This window comes from Cnephaeus nilssonii (assembly GCF_951640355.1).
Source record: "Cnephaeus nilssonii genome assembly, chromosome: 15".
Taxonomy (NCBI): Eukaryota; Metazoa; Chordata; class Mammalia; order Chiroptera; family Vespertilionidae; genus Cnephaeus; species Cnephaeus nilssonii.
In genome coordinates this window covers 25,985,238-26,004,124 of record NC_137086.1, presented here as the reverse complement: position 1 = coordinate 26,004,124, position 18,887 = coordinate 25,985,238, and the positions used below count along the sequence as shown (strand labels likewise).

The 18,887-nt window shown below is 39.4% G+C and overlaps 1 protein-coding gene across 2 annotated transcripts in view; it reads right to left on the bottom strand.

Annotated features, from left to right (window-relative positions):
• The window catches only part of FOXN2 (forkhead box N2), a 55,466-nt gene extending 37,194 nt beyond the window's left edge, over positions 1-18,272 (bottom strand). The window contains exon 1 of one of the 2 annotated variants that reach the window (XM_079792162.1): positions 17,800-18,272. The gene's annotated coding sequence lies outside the window, so the exon portion shown is untranslated. The remainder of the gene's footprint in view (positions 1-17,799) is intronic. The other variant, XM_079792161.1, reaches the window with a different exon arrangement.
• Positions 18,273-18,887: the final 615 nt, after the last annotated feature.

The window sequence follows — 18,887 nt, the reverse complement described above, 5'->3', positions numbered from 1 at the left end:
CTTTGAAATGCATCATCTCTACTTACTCCTCCCTATTACTTAGCTCTATGTATCATCTTTTCTTTTTGACTGTGAATTCCATAAGGGGCAAGAGTCTTTACTTTTGTATTCCTAATGAACCTTAACAAAATGTGGGCATGAGTAAGCAATCAAACCATATTATTTAAAACTGAAATTAACCAATAATCAATATACATGTCTATTCTGGACCAAATGCTATGCTATCTACTTTTACGAGTTATTTATTTTTGAAACAAATTCTTAATGCTAGGAAACATGCTCACTGGTAACAATAAGAAAATTGAAATTCACTGTTTATAAATAAGGAAATGGAAATGAAATAAGGCATTTGCCTAAGTTCTAAAGCTAATAAAAAGGAGAGTCAAAATTATAAACCAGGCTGAGTTCAATACTCAAGTATTTTGTCCATTAAAGTACACTCGGAAAAAAAAAAAAAAGTACACTCGATCTCTTAAGGAATTTCTATTTTAGTAACACTACCTAAGACAAATAGATACTGTTGACAAATATGAGAATATATAGTGACAGAAACTAACTGAGATGGTTGCAAATACATGTTATTTCTCTGAATTACAAGTTTAGAATAAAATCTTATTTGAAGCTATAAAGTAATATTATGTCATCAAATATGTCAAAGATTACAGCCAAGCAAAGTTAAAAAATCAAGTACTGACAGTGAAAGGCTAATATGCTCTTAGGTTTGAACTGTCACTGTATTTTCAAGGAGAGAAGAGGAATGTTTCTAAACTATCATTTCAGAATACTTTTGAACACCATCCACTTAGAACATTAAGTCTACCACAATAATAGGCAAATAATCTTTTTCACAAATAAGTAAAAAATAAGTGTAGTAGAAAATATTCAACTCCACTGATGATCATAGAAATGCAAAGCAAACAAAATGTGATATTAAATATGATTATGTAATACAGTACCTAGGATGCAATAGGCACAAATATTAGTAGTAATAAAAGTACCGTACTTTCCGGCATATAAGACGACTGGGCGTGTAAGATTTTCCTGGGTTAAAAAGTCGTTTTATACACCGGAAAATACGGTATATTGGACTATATTGATGGGATTAGATATAATGGATTAGATATATTGAACTACCATATTTTCCGGCGTATAAAACGACTTTTTAACCCAGGAAAATCTTATACGCCCAGTCGTCTTATACGCCGGAAAATACGGTAATAGTAACTATTTTTGCCCAAATTAGCAATGGTTTACAAATATAAACAATTTGGGGCAAGAGCGCCAGGCCATTTTGGACAGCTACCTGGCAATATGCACCCAGAATCATTAAAAATGTCATATTCCTTGACCCAGTAATTCCACTTATGAGTCACTTCAGTGAAATAATCCTATGTAAGGTAAAAGACCCTCTCTTCTCTTTCTTCCTCTCTCTTACACAACGCACACACAGATGCCCATCCAAAAATTATCCAAGTTAATAGAAACTATAAACAACTCACATTTCTTATTATAGAGTAACTAGTGACCCACTTCATGGATTTGTGCACTTTGAAAGGAAAACAATTAGAAGGTGGGCGGCGGGGCGGGACTGGGTGAGAAGGGCTGGACACGCCCTCAAGCCAACCTCCCTCGATCCCTCCCCGGCCTGTCGCACCTGGGGTGGCACCGTGGCTCGAAGGGCATCTGCAGAGTGAGCGGGGTCCCTCCAGCAGGTGGGGTCCCTTGGCCTGGGCTGTGGGGACCGGGCCAAAAGTAGCTCTCCGACATCCCCTGAGGGGTCCCAGAGTGCAAGAGGGCACTCTGCAAAGTTGCTGTCATATAGGGTATGGAACGCAAACGCAAGTGTGCAGTAAATCAGATTCGGGGCCAACAGTGCCCCAGCAACAACGTAACCCATGGCTGAAGGTGAAATTGCGCGGCCCGGCGAGGAATCGGGCTCCCTAGTTTTGGGGTGCATCACCCAAGAACCGCCGCTGCCAAGTCACTGCAGCTCGGCAGCTCCTGTGTTGAGCGTCTGCTCCCTGGTGGTCAGTGCATGTCATAGCCAATGATCAGATGGACACTTAGCATATTAGCCATATATATATATATATATATATATATATATATATATATATATATATGGCTAATATATATATACTAAAGGCCCGGTGCACGAATTTGTGCATGTGTGGGGGGTCCAGCCAGCCCACCCGATTGGAACTGATTGGGACTGGGCCAGCCAGGGGGAGGGGCCGCAGGAGGTTGGCCGGCCGGCCAGCCCCGCCTCCGATCGGGACAGTTGGCAGGCCACAGTGCATGTGATAGCAACCGGTCATTCCAGTTGTTTCAGTTGCTTGGCTTTTATATATATAGATACCTAAGAAAAATAAAGTACATATATTCAATCTAATATTTAGTAGTCATTAAAAATGACTGTCTTAAAGACTACATGGTAAACAAAAAAGCTTTGTTAAAACTAATAAATAAATAAAATAAATAAAAAGCCTAAGAACAACTCCATGAAGAAAATATATAGATTGGACTTCAGTATCAAATAGATTTAGATTTGAATTCTGGGAGAAAAAAAAAAACCTGGTTAAAAAAAAAAAAGAAAAGAAACAAATATACAAAAGACCAACCGGAGTGGTTCAGTGGTTGAGCATCAACCAATGAACCTGGAGGTCAGGGTTCAATTCCTGGTCATGGCGCATATTTGCACACACTTCCATCAGGCTAATTTCACCTTTTTAATTCCTAAATCAACTGCATTTTTTATTTGTAAAAAATTTAGTATAGCTTTTAAAATATCCTAGTATTCTTATTAAGATTTATTTTTGTTAGTGCTCTGCTTACCAAGTTTCAGATATTTTGGGTGAGTTACCCAGCAGCTGTACACAATTTTAGTATCTTCAGAAATATTTATATATAATATCACAACAGAAAGGTCTGTAGATTTTACACCCAAATTAAAAAAAACTTTAAGTTTTATTTATTTGGAAAATTCTAGTTTTATCAGCAACCACTTCTTAAAATGAACTGAAATCATTCAGTAGCAGATCATTAATAATGTGTATGAAAGTTTGTTTCATAAAGCAAAACAATTAAATAAAAGGAAATCTAGGCTAGAGCTATATTATTTCCTTTTCTTAATCCTTTAAGAACAATACTTCAACAAACCACATAATAGTTGTTGCACATAATAAACGTCACTCAAAATAAGCATTTAATGCCAAGAGAAAATAATGTGGGATTTGAAAAAAATGTACCCTAATTTTATAGGTTTATAACTATCACAACCCGTGATGAATACACGCTCTAGTAAACCAATTTCTAAAACTCAGACATTGCTACCAAAAAAAAGTAAACATACAAGACAATTTTAGCAAAATACACATTTGCTAAATGTAGATTCCAAATCTTCTGTATTTCAGAAAGAACAGTTTCTTCTCACAGGAGAATTTTAAAAGGGGAGAGTTCAAATAAACCCAGTACAATCTCTCTAGAACCCCTGCTAGAGCTTCACTGTATAAGGGCCACGACAGTATCTTCAGAAGAGGGTTCAGAATTCAAATATACCATTTTTTCCATCGCTGTGCAGCTCATGCATCTCTCAAAGGTGTCTGCATATTATGTTCAATATTACAGTGATAATCTGTTCTAGGACAAGAAAAATAAAATTCCATATTGGAATTCTTAGATCATTTCCCAAAAGATTAGAGGAGAGCACTTTTGCTTAGGTTGGTTATTAGCACTGGTGTGAGAAGAAATGCATGACAGAGACTAAATAAGAGAAGAAAAATTAAGCAACAGAATTATCTAAAAAATAAAATGCTGTATTATACAGTATTAGAGGTGTTGCCCCAAATAACTAAAGAACCTACTAAACATAAAATGGTAGTTATAACCACTTACCACTCTCTTTATCATTCCTTTTTTAATTTTAGACTTTCTAGATCATTTCCCTTCTATTTAAAAAGTGGTCTGCTAGAGAACTTTCAGATTTTATTTCTTTGAGCATGTGTTTATTTAGCCCTTGTTCTTAAAATATATTTTTGCTAGCTATAGAACTCTAACTTGAATTACAACGAGTCACAGTTGTTAGACTTATTTTCACTGAGTATATCATTTTGTGGTCTTCTACTTCCATTATTGTTATTGAAACCTAGTAGTCCTTTGAAGGTATTCTGTGTTTTCTCAAAAAAATTTCTCTTCTTTTAACCTCTTTTTATTTTCCATTTTGTTGTCTCTCGGTGTTGCTTTCTGGACTTTTCAGATTTGTCTTTCATTATGTTAATTTTTATTCAATGGGGTCTATTTGCTTTTATCCCTCCCTTAATTTTAATTGCTGTATATTTTCATTTCTAGAACTTCTGATTCTTTTACAAAGTGTTTGCTCTTTTCCTCACTTTTTAAGTTTTCGTTGAATATATTAAAAATATTTATTTTATATTTTACAACTGATAATTCCAAAATGTGAACTATTTGCAGGTCTGATTTTTCTAATTCTCTTATATTATGCCATGTTTTCCCTAGATGATTTATAAATTTTTATTATAAAATAATCAGTTTCATTAGAACTTCACCAATGGGAATTATTTAATGATGATGATTCATGTTGCTTATGTCAGGCTCCTGAAAGTAACAATCCAGGATACTTTTAAATTCTTAGCTTGAGGTTTAATGTGAATTCAGGCTGCAAACCAATGTGAGGGCTGGTTTGTTATAATACATTTTCAGCAGTGATATTATTTTTCCTATTAGCAGAAATAATCTAGAAAGATTATTTTCTTTGTTATCCTTGGTGACACTAAGGCAAAGAACTTCTAGATCACTCTTACACCTAGAATGTACAGCCCTATGGAACTCCAAATTAATGGGGAAGACTATTTCCTGCTTGATGTTCTACCTTGGCTGGGTCTGGGTTTTGCTTCCTAATCCCTGAGCCCCACAAAGCCAGAAAATAGAAGTCCACTTAATTTGGTAAATATCTTCAAGGCAAAAAGCCAGCTTCAGCACTCAGCTTACCTCTCACTAGGTTTCTAATTAGTGTTCGGTCTAAATATTCTTTATTCTGTGCCAGAACATTGATGCATTTTAGGTTATTTTCAGCAGAAAGGCTGGTCCAGATATTTAGTTCACCATTCTGCGAAAAACAGATATTTACATTAGTTTCTAATGGCAATTTATCTCTAACATGCATTAGCCTGTATGTTAGAGCATTGGTTCTTAAATTTCTTCTGCCTCAGCATACTGGAGGAATTTGATTTACTCCTATCAGTAAGAGTTGCTCATTATGACAGTGATTCCCAACTGGAATTAGGTACAGAACATTTCCCTGGAGGCTGAAGTTGATTATCAAAAACTCGGTGCAGAATTTTAAAAAGAGGGTGCTTTCATCACTTTTGAAAACCATACTCTTTAAATACAGTAAAGATATTTTAATCCTTTAACTATGATTCAGTCCATAATTATAAACAAGTATTACTCTTTTGATATAAGTAATACTTACAGGGGCTGCTAAAGTATATAGGGCTATTTGCCAGTTTATCAGTGTTTCTCAAATCAGAATGTCCCAAGGATTTTCCTGGGGGCCACAAGCTTCGTAAATTTTCATTTTTTTGTTTTCATTTCAATTAACAGTATAAAAATGCATTTTTACTGTTTTCAAAGAGAAAAATAAAAAGACTTAAAACTACCCGAGGAATTAAAGTCAGTGATTCCTCAAAATCGGATCTATAATTTTTTTTTCTATAGAAGGATCCATACATTATTCAAGTTGAGAAATATTGCTCCACACTAAAGGCCTCATATTGCTATGTTTGAGTTACTGGATTAATCTTAGTTCAATATCCTAGTCCTCATTTGTACTGTAGTCACTGTACCTGATTATACAGGTGTATGACCACTTAGCAAAAATCTTTAAGGGCAGACACACTTCAGAACTCAGAGTATTTTTTTAGAAAGGGACTACAATGCAAATATATGTTTTTACGTGATGTGTCAGTGAAGTCTGAGGCAGCATCCCATAATAAACATGTTAATATTTCTGTAGCAAAATGTATATTCACACTAAAAGAGGGTTAAATAAAGATCATCAATAGTCTTATGTCAATTCAAATCATGTTTTGGCAATAAGAGAAAACTTTAGGTTTTCAGAGCATTTTGGATTTCTAAATCATGATGAAATTATACAACCATTATTTACTGGAAAGCCTGATAAATTTCATGTAAGATCACACTTAACGCCAAAAACCGGTAAAGAGCTCACCTTAAGGTTTATAAATCTAATGCATAAACTTGGTAATTTTTTCTCCCAACTACTTTGTAGTCTCTTTTTGTCTATTTGTGGCTTAATAGTGGAAGATACAGAATAAGTAAGCTCCTGATAAGCAGAAAATATTATATTATTAATTCTAAAATGTCAGAAGTACCTAAATGTATATAGGAATTTAAAACACATTCCAAAGCCAACATATTAGCCAAATTGGATTACAATTACAATGTCTCTTCAGCTAACAATGTGGATAAAAGGTAGAGAGAGAAGTGTAGTAAATATATTATTCAGAATAACCTTTCCTGATCCTTTTCAAAGAAGCTTCAAGATGAAATCTCTTACTCCTACGAAACTCATGGCTCTGTTGTCATAGTTGTTAGATTCTATGGTGAAATAGTGTACAACTGTAAAATGAAAGGCTTCTTCCTTGAGAAAGAAATTAATATGTTTAACACTAAGAAATTAAACAGAAACTTGAGGGGGCAGTATATTTGAATTATAAAGAATAAGCAATCTCATATTATAAAAAACCATAAAAGAGAAATCTAAATCATTATTCTTGATATTATAATCACATCTGGAGGCAGTGAAGCAGAGTGTTAAGAGCCTGACCTGTAAAGATATATTGCGTAGGTTCAAATCCCAGCTCTGCCAAACAATCTATAATAATCTATAATAATCTAAGGGTAATATGCTAATTAGACCAGACGTCCTTCCTGATGAAGCCAGGGCCAGAGGGAAGCCAGCCCAGTCCTGGTACTAGAGGGAAGCTGGTGCCGGCAGTCGGGGGAAGGAAGGCCTACTCTTGCACGAATTTTGTGCATCGGGCTTCTAGTAGGTTATAAAGATCTATCAATTTAGAATGAATAGTACCTACTTTCATAAGATTGTTAGTACAAATTAAAGGAGAATAAATATACTTAGAACAGAGGTAGTACAATAAATACTAGCTATAGAAATGGTAATTATTATTATTGTCATTATTAATTTTTAAAAATCATTATTACATTTTCCCTAAAGTAATACTGTAGATTTACAAATGTTACATTTTTCAAATAAAAACTTAAGGCACAAAATTAGTAACAATACTTTGTTTTGAAGTTTAAAAATTTTAAAAATCTTCTGTTATTAAGGATGGGTCTACCTCATGACCAATGATACCCATTGGCAAAACAGCCAACTGAAATTAGGCCTTCTCAGAAGAGTGCTGCAATAAGTATCATCATTTTCTTTATGATGCAACTTTCACTTCCTTACTCTACTTGATGCACTTTATTTCTTAGGTTATGTCAATACTTTGCCCAATAATATAGAAGAACTTGCCCTGGCCAATGTGGCTCAGTTGGTTGGAGTATCATCCTGTAGTCCCTTACACCAAAACGTCGCAGATTCAATTCCTCAGTGCACATACCTAGGTTGCGGGTTTGATCCCCAGTCGGGGTGGGAGGCAACTGATTGCTGTTTCTCTCTCACATCAGTGTTTCTCTCTCTCTCCCTTCCTCTCTCTAAAATAAAAACATGTCCTTGGGTGAGGAGTAACAATAATAATAATATAAACTTAAATCACATAAACTGTAAGAACTTTTTTTTAGTATTTTATTATCTAGTGTCTCCCTCCCAGCAAAGTCTAAATTCCTTTATTTACAGCTTTGGCTGGTAACATTCTTACACACACACACACATACACACACACACAAATCATAAAAAATAACTACACTATCTCTGAAATAAAAATGTTGAGTTTTCACTAGTAACAACATTCTCAATAACAAAAAGAAAAGATATACGGCAAATATAATGCTATAATCAAAACAGGACAAAAATATAAATACCTACATATACATGTTGTTATATTCATTTGTATCCAATTAATTCAGAATCTACTATCCTGTTACAAAATTCTTATCAAGTTAAAATAATCAAAATAATTTTTATCTACTCTCAAGATGTTACTTATATTGTGAATTTCAAAATTAATCTAAAATACTTTCAAAATATGAGCTCATGAATATAAAATTTAGTGACAAGACATCAGGCTCTCAGTCCAGCAATTCTCGTGAATGTAAAGTTTTTTAGTGTATACTTTAATAAATAATATAGCGCCATAGCAAATAAGATATAATTGTAATTAACTCGGTTTTGTTAATGTTTAAATACTTTTTAAAAGTACTTTTCAAATTATATTATTGAATATCTTCATGTCACATTTTTCCATTTTAATTGTTTTTATCTTACCCATATTATAATTAGAGCCCGAAATCTGTTATTATTTGCAAGATAATGTAATAGTTGAAAATTTATATTTAATCCATTACATTACTAAATAACACTGAAAAAGGACTCAGATCAAAATAAGATAGTCAATTTTTTTATATACCAAAGAAAATTAATTACAATTAAGTTTTTCCTTGCACCCCTGATGCAATCATTGAATATTTCTTTCCTCATTACCCAGAAAGAGTAATAAGGAAAATCAATTTTGCTGTTTCTAAAAAGCTTTTACTACACTGGCATGAAAAGGAGCCACACCACCTGTTATGTTCTACTAGAATTGGGAAGAAGTTGAAACCAACACTTGAGCAATTATACTGAGAGACCCTGAAGACTTGTAGTCAGTCCCATGCTTAAAGCAAGGGATGATTAACTATGAACTACATGGCAACATCTGACTTACAGATGTAGTTGTTTATATCTTTTCATCACCTACTAGTCCAACTTCCTATTTAAAATCAGTCTCACTATACTTACTTTAAAGATCTGAATTCCCGAATCACGTGACGAATGATCATTATATTTTTGGTTATGTTTAATTAAATTCATCTCCAATTTCTAATTTGGTCAATTTTACACGGTCTTAAGACATTTGGAAATTTTTTTTATTGACTTGCCATTTTATTTCCCATCAAGAACTTAATGTCAAAGGTAAATCAAACAATCTTATAAATGTCAAGAGAGCAACCAGAGATTAGACCCCGTGCCCTCCCCCCACTTCAGATTTGTGGCTTTCCCATACAATCACTTTAAATTAAGCAATATTAAAAAGCCATTTGATTTGGGCTAAGACACCCTAACAAAGGGAAACAGGCAATCAATCACTGAATTCAGATCACTAAACAGTGTTTTTCATAGAAAAAATATATATGACAGAGCTTGGCATATCATAGAAATACAAAATGTTTGTGCATTTTATTAAAACTGCCTGGCAATTATCTCAATTCTTTATTGTAAGTTAAACATTGTCTGTGATTAATCTATATTATACAATGAAAGAAATTTACATTCAATTTCCCTCTCCTTTCTTCCTCCTTCAATTTCTTTCTCCTTAATGAACCATTTTTATTTATTAATTATAATGAAGTACCATTTCTCAAGACTGAAAGCATCCCCTTGCATTATATTTCCTATATTTTTTCACCAGTACACTAAGTTTATTATAATAAGTTCAACATAAAATATTTTAGCAGTTTACAGATACTAATAATTTTAAAAATCTTGAGAGTTACTCCTTTTTTTAAAAAGGAAAACAATTTTCTTCTTGTTAATTTATCACATCGGTACCAAAAATCAAGTGTAACATTTAGTGAGCACATACTATCTGCAAGGCTTTGTGTAATAAATCTAACAAATGCTAGAACCTTAAAAATATTCTATTAACTCAAAATATCTGTTAACTTTGGTAACCCTCAATAGAAAAAAAAAACACATATAAAAGGAACTCACAAACTTTCCTATTGAATTAACAATACATTCTTTGTTTTTATTAAGATTCTCAATTATAAATACTGTCCATCCCATAAAATCCAATTCTGAGATTAGGGGGTAGATTCAAATCCCAAATGTACTGCAAAAAGACATATGTTTGATTATAATGCTACATGATGTCATGTATCCAGGACAACTGAAGCATTATGGTCTCTTAGGAATAAAACTGCCTCTTGGTCATAGATTTAGGTGACACAGCATGTGATCCATTGTCTCTAAACAAAAAATGTGTGCAGCTGTATTTTCCAGTCAAGAAAGGGGGGAGAGGAGCAGAATACAAAGGGGTCAAAGATTTGTTTCATAGGGAAACTGTTTTTCAAATAGGGGTAAAAAAAAAAAAAGGGAAGAAAATTGAGTGGTGGAAAAAAACCTTTCTCCAACTCATACTAAAAGCAGAAAACACTAAAATCTGGGGGAGAAAAATCTGTTGTGGTAACGTTCTACTGAATCCACTTTTCTCACTAACTTGCCCAGATACACTGTGTAAACCGTGGCTTAAATGCCACTTCTATCTAAATAATTTTGTACTCTTTGTACACAGTATATAGAGTTCTCCTATACATTGTTGCATCATTTGCCTCCAAAAAACCCAAAAGTCTCAATTGTTCATCAGTTTCTTGGGGAAGTTAAAATGAAGCAATACTTTATTTAAAATAAAAAGGAACACATTTGCTTCTAAGCAGTAACAAACCTGATATTTTCTGCATAAAGATCAAATACTTCTTTTTATAATGAATCCCTAGCATATAACTTTGTCTTTTACACAGAAATACTGATTTTAAAAAACAGTGCCACAAGATATCTAAATTGAGTGAAAATTGTTTTCATTAATAAAAAGTTACTTCTAATAAATGTTAAAAAAAAAAAAGTTGACACAATAACTTGTAAACTTCCATCAGTATCTAAAACATAACACTAATTACTTTATATGTTATTAAATACTAGAGGCCCGGTGCATGAAATTTGTGCACGGGGCGTGGGGGGAGGGGGTGTCCCTCAGTCCGGCCTGCACCCTCTCCAATCTGGGACCCCTTGGGAGATGTCCGACTGCTGGTTTGGGCCAGATCCCTGCAGCATTGGGCCTAAACCAGCAGTCAGACATCCCTCTCACAATCTGGGACTGCTGGCTCCCAACTGCTCACCTGCCTGCCTGCCTGATTGTCCCTAACCACTTCTGCCTGCCAGCCTGATCACCCCCTAACCACTCCCCTGCCAGCCTGATTGATACCTAACGGCTGCCCTGCCAGCCTGGTCAACCCTCACTGCCCTCCTCTGCCAGCCTGGTCACCCCTAACTGCCCTCCCCTGCTGGCCTGATCGCCCACAACTGCCCTCCCTTGCAGGCCTGGTCCCTCCCAACTGCCCTCCCCTGCTGGCCATCTTGTGTCCACATGGGGGCAGCCATCTTGTATGTTGGAGTGACAAAGAGTTGCATATTACTCTTTTATTAGATAGGATAGTGTAAAGGTAAGAACGAGTACTTTCGTGTATGTATTGTTTTAAGTGTTTCACTAGTATTAACTTCTTTAATCTTCATAACAGCCTTACCAGGTAGTTGCTATTAGTAGTGCCCATTTTCTATATGGAAACAGATAGAGATTAAATGATATGCCCAATACCACAAACCTTGAAGTGGCACAACAGGAATACAAGCTCAGGGAATATAGCTCCAGAACTCACACTCCAGAAGAGTAAAAATGAAGCATCTTGCTCACCACTATATTCTTAGCACTTAAATACAGTAGCTGCTCAATAAATAGCTATCTAAGTTTAAATGTTTATTTATTGAAAAGAAAATTAGGTTGAGGAAAATAAAAAATACATGAATCTGCTCTGGCCAGTGTGGCTCAGTTGGTTGGAGTGTCGTCCCGTACGTACATCTAAAAGTTTCAGGTTTGATTCCTGGTTAGGACACATACATAGGTTGCAGGTTTGATCCCCTTTGGGGCACATACAGGAGGCAACTGATCGATGTTTCTCTTCCCGCCCCCTCTCTCTGAAGGCAATTAAAAAAACAAATACATGAATCTACGTTAAGGCCTAAATCATGGGCTGTGCTTAGTGACTTGCTTCCAGAATAGAATATGGAATGAGTGGATATGGGGGTGAAACCTGGCAAACCAAGACCTCAAAAAGGTGATCATGGTTAACATAATTTTATCATATTGTTTACATGTAACCTTGATATATTGTGATGAGAATGGCTCTTCACCTCTGTTGTCTTGCTCCCTAAAAACCATGACCCCAGTCTAATGAAGAAAACATCAGCGATATCACCTCACACCTGTCAGAATGGCTATCATCAAAAAATCAACAACGTGGGGAAAAAAACCCTCATGCACTGTTGGGGAATGCAGATGGGTGCAGCCATTGTGGAAATCAATAAGGAGTTACCTCAAAAAATTAGGATGGCCTGCAGACATCCCCCAGGGGTCCTGGATTGCAAGAGGGCACAGGCCAGGCCGAGGGCGAGGGACCCACCGGTGCACGATCAGGGCCGGGGAGGAACTGTGGGAGGGCTCCAGGACGTGTCCGGCCTATCTCACCCAGTCCTGATCAGCCGGACCCCAGCAGCAAGCTAACCTAGCAGTTGGAGCATTTGCCCCCTGGTGGTCAGTGCATATCATAGTGACTGGTCGAACGGTCGGACACTTAACATATTAGGCTTTTATTATATAGGACTAGAGGCCTGTTGCACAAAATTTGTGCATGGGGGGCGGGGGGGAGTCACCTCAGCCCAGCCTGCACCCTCTCCAATCCATGACCCCTCAGACATCCCTCTCACAATCCAGGACTGATGGCTCCTAACTGCCCACCTGCCTGCTGGCCTAATCGCCCCTAACTGCGCCCCCTGCTGGCCTGGTCGCCGCCAACTGCCCCCCCGCCAGCCTGATCACCCCTAATTGCCTCTGCCTGCCGGCCTGATTGTCCCCAACTGCCCCCCTGCCCACCCCTGCTGGCCTGGTCGCCCCCAACTGTCCCCCTGGTCGCCCCCAACTGCCCTCCCCCCGCCCCACTGACCTGGTCACCCCCAACTTCCCCCGCTGCCAGCCTGGTAGCCCCTCACTGCCCGCCCCCCCCCCCCCCCCCCCGCCGGCCTTGTCACTCCTCACTAACCCCCCTGCCAGCCTGGTCGCCCCACGCAGCCTGCTGTTCGGTCGTTACTGTGAGGGCATCCTGACCAATTTGCATATTACCCTTTTATTAGTATAGATAGCCAAGATTTGGAAGCAGCCCAAGTGCCCATCAGTAGAGAGTGGATACAAAAGTTGTGGTACATTTACACAACGGAATACTACTCAGCCATAAAAAAGGAAGGAAATTTTACCTTTTGGGACAGTGATGGATGGACCTGGAGACGATTATGCTAAGTGAAATAAGCTAATCAGAGAAAATCAAGTACCAATAAGTGAAACTAATGAACAAAATAAACAAAGTGGAGACAGACTCATGGATATAGAGTACAGACTGACAGCTATAAGGCAAGGGGTTGAGGCTAGGTGAAAAGGGTGACTCAGGGACACACACAATAGTATAGTGATTGCCAGAGAGAAGGGAGGGTGGGGAGAGGTAGAAGAGGATAAAGGGAGTGGGAGGATGAATGGTGATGGAAGGAGACTTGATTGGGGTGGTAAACACACAATACAATATGTAGGTGATGTATTGTAGAATTGTGCTGAAACTTGTATAATTTTGTTAATCAGTTTCACCCCAATAAATTCAATTAAAAAATTTTTAAATCTCAATCGAGGAACATTCTATAAAATTTCTGATTAGTACTCCTCAAAATTGTCATAGTCATCAAAAACAAGGAAAGTATGAGAAACTGGAATTCTGGAATCATAAATGGGCACTAAGGGAAAACTAGTGAAATCTGAATAAAGTGTGTAGTTTAATAGTAATGTAGCAATTTTGTTACCTTAGTTGTGACAAATGTACCATAGTAATGTAAGAAGTTAACAATATGAAAACTGGATGAGGTATCACTCTGTGTACTATCTTACAACTTTCTGTAAATGTAAACTAGCCTAAAAGAAAAAGTTTATTTAAATTTTAAGAAGTTTAGGGTAAGGGAAGTAAAAAATACATAAATCAAAATCCCTTGGAAGAAAATAGTAATAAAGATTATTTTGGTCCCTTTATATTTGGTGGTAAAATAGAGATAGCATTCTCATAGAGTGGAAATAAAGTTATTAATAAAACAATTCCACAGTTATTATACAACTCTATAATATTAATTATGAAGTCACATGTGACCAAAGCAAATGCCCTTTGAATTCTAATTTCTCACAATATCTTTTTCTCAGTCCTCAACACTTCAATTAACTCTGACAAAAATTCGTATCATCAGCTGTCAGCTCTATATTGACTGAATTATCCCACACTTCCAGCTTCTAGTCATTTAAGGTCAAATTCACCTTACACTCAACTAAACTCACCACCTTCTTTGTGATGTTCCCTTCTAAATCTCTTTCTCAAAGTTAATTTTTTTTCAATAGATCTTTCCTTCTCCTTCTTCAGTCCCACAGTTAATAATTAGTCCTACACATTGCTGTCAAATGAACCTTCCTCAAATAAAGATTTTATCACATCATTACAGGCTCAAATGCCATATTTAAGTTCAGAAGTGATGTTTTCAAGGCCATCCATAATAATTGCTTATCCTTTTGTGCCCATCACATGTAAAGAAAGACCTTTCCATCATCTCTCTACCTTATAACGTAAGTCCTGCTTTTCCTTTATTCACAAAATAATAAAATATCCACTAAGCATATCACATATATCTGAGAAGATAAGATTTTATAATCTTCTTGGAGTAATAAAACTTAAAAAGATAACTAATAACATGGGAATTTGTCTATTCAAGGATGTATCCTCAGTTCCTATAGAGTGCCTGGCACATGGTAGGTGCCGAAAAAACATTTATTAAATAAAAACAAGGCAGTACAGAATGTTACAGTACAAAAGAATTTGGTGTTATTAGAGATGAGAGTTTTCAGTTGGAGAAAGGCAGATCTAAAATTGTATTATTTTAAGGCTCTTAGGGCAATCAAAATTACAACCAAACCTCAAGCCTGAGCAGATCTTCAGCAGTTAAGAGGATGTGTGCAGGTGCATGTCAACAGAAAAATGTTATATCAACAAAGGTTAAAAAAAAAAAAAGGATGTAAAATTGGTATAACATGTTAGAGTAGTGAATAAACAGTTCTTATAGGTTAGTGGAAAATAAGATGGGAGAAGACAGGAACCAAAGTTTGAAGTCTTGAGAAGAAATCGTATTCATGCTTGATCTTCAGGATGAGTAATTTAATGGGAGTAACACTTTAGAAGGCAAGAGAGCCCTATTTCTTCAAGAAGCCTCCCCTATCCACTCAAACCTCTAGTTTTCTTTCCCTCTTAACTTACAGCACCTGCCTGCATCATACAATTTAACTCCTAACTATATCATCTCACAATGTAAACTCCCTTTCACGTGTTAATGTAGTCTCTTCAACCTAAGAACAGGAATCAAATCTTGGACCTCTTTTTCTTCCCTAAGAAATCAGCAAAGCATTAGACCTTCAAAAGTTTGTTTTTGAAGGACCTTTTTGCATTTATGCAAAAATGACAACTGAAGAGCAACACACACATAACTAAGCCATAAACTGGCATAAGAACAAGACTATTTTTTAAAGTTTCATTTGATAGATAGCATAACTAATGATGTAGTTATCTTCCAGCGTATGTTTTCAATGCTTTCTGCTTTATGTAAGTATTTCATTACCTCGTTTACTTTTCTTTCTCACCTAAGCACTGCTCTCAGTGGTCAGCACGCATACTCATTTCTCAATCCCATTATCCTTTCTGCACTGAAGCCTTCCTGATATTTTTTTTGTTAACTTCATTAAGAACCATTATCATGGTGTAATTAAAATTCTAATAAACGTTGATGCTATAATTTCTCTACACAATTCTAAATGTTTCTAAATTTCTCTACACATCCTTAATGTTTCCTGTGGTTTAGCACTCTTCAAGTAAAACTGGTTCAAATAGAAACATATGTTACAGAAATAATTCAAATACACAAAGTATTCACAAAATGAAACAAAATGCATTAGTAACCAGGGACTGTATTTAAATTCTAAAATTTTCCAAATGCTCCAAAAGTTTGGATTTTAACGTTTTCAATCCTTCCACATTTAATTTTATGTAGTCTAAAAATTAATTTTTATTCCCTTAAAATCTGTTCATGTTAGCATTCATGTTAATACCTTTCAAAAAAAAAAAAAGCTTAAGAAAGTGTGCATACATAAATCAAACGCGTTTATTTCAGCCCCAAACAAGTATTTTCAATGGTAATAATCTTTTCAGGTCACGACTTGTATGTAAAAAGAAAAAAACTTTAGGTTTTTATTAAACGATCAAAAATAAATCCTCCAGAATGTAATTATTTCTGATCACACCAGAACCTCTCATTAATGGCTCTAAAATTCAAACATCGCCCCAACTCCCGAGGTAGGAAACTCCATACATAATGTACCATTCTAATCCCCACTGCTCTTTAATGGGCACCTCATGCTGCTGAGATTTTAAAGATGAATCATCAAAACGGCAAAGGACGGCAAAAATGTCAATATATACCTTACAAGAACTGCAAGGAAACAGTTAAGTCTTTCGATTGGGACATGTACAGTTCAGCTTTTTCCACTTCCCCACCTCCGAAAACACGAAAATAAATGTGGATGGAAAGCTGCAGCACGGTTACAAAGCCCCTGGCTTCCAGCGAAGTGTCACCCTAGTGGCACTAGGACCATCTTCTTACACTCTGCCGGCCACGTGGCTGTCACAATTAGGAGGAGGACGGGAGAAACCGCGTAAACCAACCAGAAATAAATAATAGCACTCCTCCCCCCACCTTGGAGTTCGGGTAGAAGAAGTAAGTATGTGTCATTTCTTTGCATGTAAGACTTTTTTTTTTTTTCCTGTAAGGAGAAAACTAAGTACAGAAGCCGCTTTAAAGAGACTTTGAGTCCAAGAAGATGCCGAGAGTGTGCCCCCAATGAACTGGGTACCCCCAACTCCCCTGAGCTGTGGTGGGGAAAAAGCATTCCGAAAAAGGGTAAAAGGGGTGGAGTAGAGCAAGATGGAGCACAGGCACATGGGCCGCTTCCCCCGGACTCCCACCGCCCTCCCAGGTTCCAGACTCGCTGCCGCGGCGGCCGTGGGGCAAACGGAAGGCGTAAGTGCCTCCCGCCCGCCCGCCCGCCAAGCTCACACCCAGGAGAGAAGCCTGAAGGGCAGAGGTAACGGCGGCCCCGAGAGAGAAGGCGAACAGGAAGTGTCCATTTTGTAGCGCTGAAACACTAACTCCCATCCCACCTAGACAGCCACCCTCGCAGGCCCCCAGGGCGTCCGCTGGAGGAGGAGCCCGAGGGTGCCGGGGTCGGCCACCCCCACTTCCGGGACCCGAACCTGTCCACCCCAAAGCCCCGGCACCCAACCGCCCGAAGTTCACTCCTGGCGGCGCCCGGCGCCTTCCCGGACACTTCTCGGCCGGGCTCAGTCGGAGTCCGCCCGGGGCCGGGCGAGGACTCCACGCCCCGCACGTCCAGTTCCAAGACGAGCCCGGGGAAGGGGCGTTGCAAAGACTCCTGGGGGGGCTTGGGGCAGCCACTTCCCCGCACAGCGGATTCTCCCCAGTCGAACCCCAAGCGTCCGCGGGGTCACCTCCAGCCTTCTCCGGGAGACGGCACCCTTCGCCACAGTTTCCCCGCGCGACACCCGCTCCCGGGCGGTCAATACCTTTCAGGAAAAACTCCGAACTCCTCACGGGGCCGCACTCCCGTCGGTTCGACGCCCCAGGGGAGCCCACACGCCACCCAAGCAGCGCTCTGGGGAGATCCCCGAGCCGGAGCCCAATCCTTAGGACGAAAATGTCCGGGCGCGTCACGGGACAGCCGCCTCCGGGCCCCACGCCCGGCGCTGGCCGCACGCGCTGCTGGTGCCCAGGAGCTGCGCCGCGACCCCGGGCGGGGAGCGCGGACGCCGGGCGGCGCCGGCCGGAGAGGGCGCCGTTCCACCCGGGACTCACCGTCAGCTCGGCCGCCGCGGCGGGGAGGCAAGGGACGGGAAGGGGAAGACACAATATGGCAGAGCACCGCAGCTGCTCCCGGCAGCTTCCAGCAGCCGCCTCCGGGAAGACGCCGCCACGAGCAGGCAGCAGCAGCAGCAGCAGCAGCTGCGGTGCCGGCCGCGGCAGTACCACATCCCCCCCGCCCCCTCCCGCTGGCTTCCTCCCTCTCCCCCCGCCCTTCCCCCCGCTGCCATGGCAACGTGGCGCCAAGGAGATTGGCCCCGCCCCTCCCTCCGTTCCCGCCTCCCAGAGCCTCTCGGGAGGAGTGCTCGGCCCGCCCCTTCCCGTCCCCTCCCACCTTAACTGAAGGGCCGGGCTCGGACCCGGAGGCGGCCCAGAAGGGCGGGTAGGGGAAGTAGGGGGCTGCGGTGTCCGGAAGGGCGGGGCCCGCACAGAGGTAGGGCGGAGACGTGGTGGGCCGGTGCGGGTTTCGGGCTGAGGAGAAGCTGGGGAAGGCGGGAAAATGTAAAGGCCTCGCCCGTCCGGGGAAGGACCTATCGGAGTGCGGCGGGGCGCGGCGCGGCCGCTGACTGGCCGAGAAGGCGCGGGGCGGAGCGGGGCGAGGGTGGCTGTCCCGGCCGGTCGAACCGCGAAGCCGGTGCTGGCACTGCAAGGACAGCCCCCAACAGCCCCAGCCTCTGCGGTTTCCCCCCTAGAGCCTCCCGCCTTTGGCCAGGCTTTTTGAAAGCGCTTTAGGGACGATAAAGCATGAATATAAACTTAGGGCATTTAGTACCCTCGCTGACTGAAATTTTAT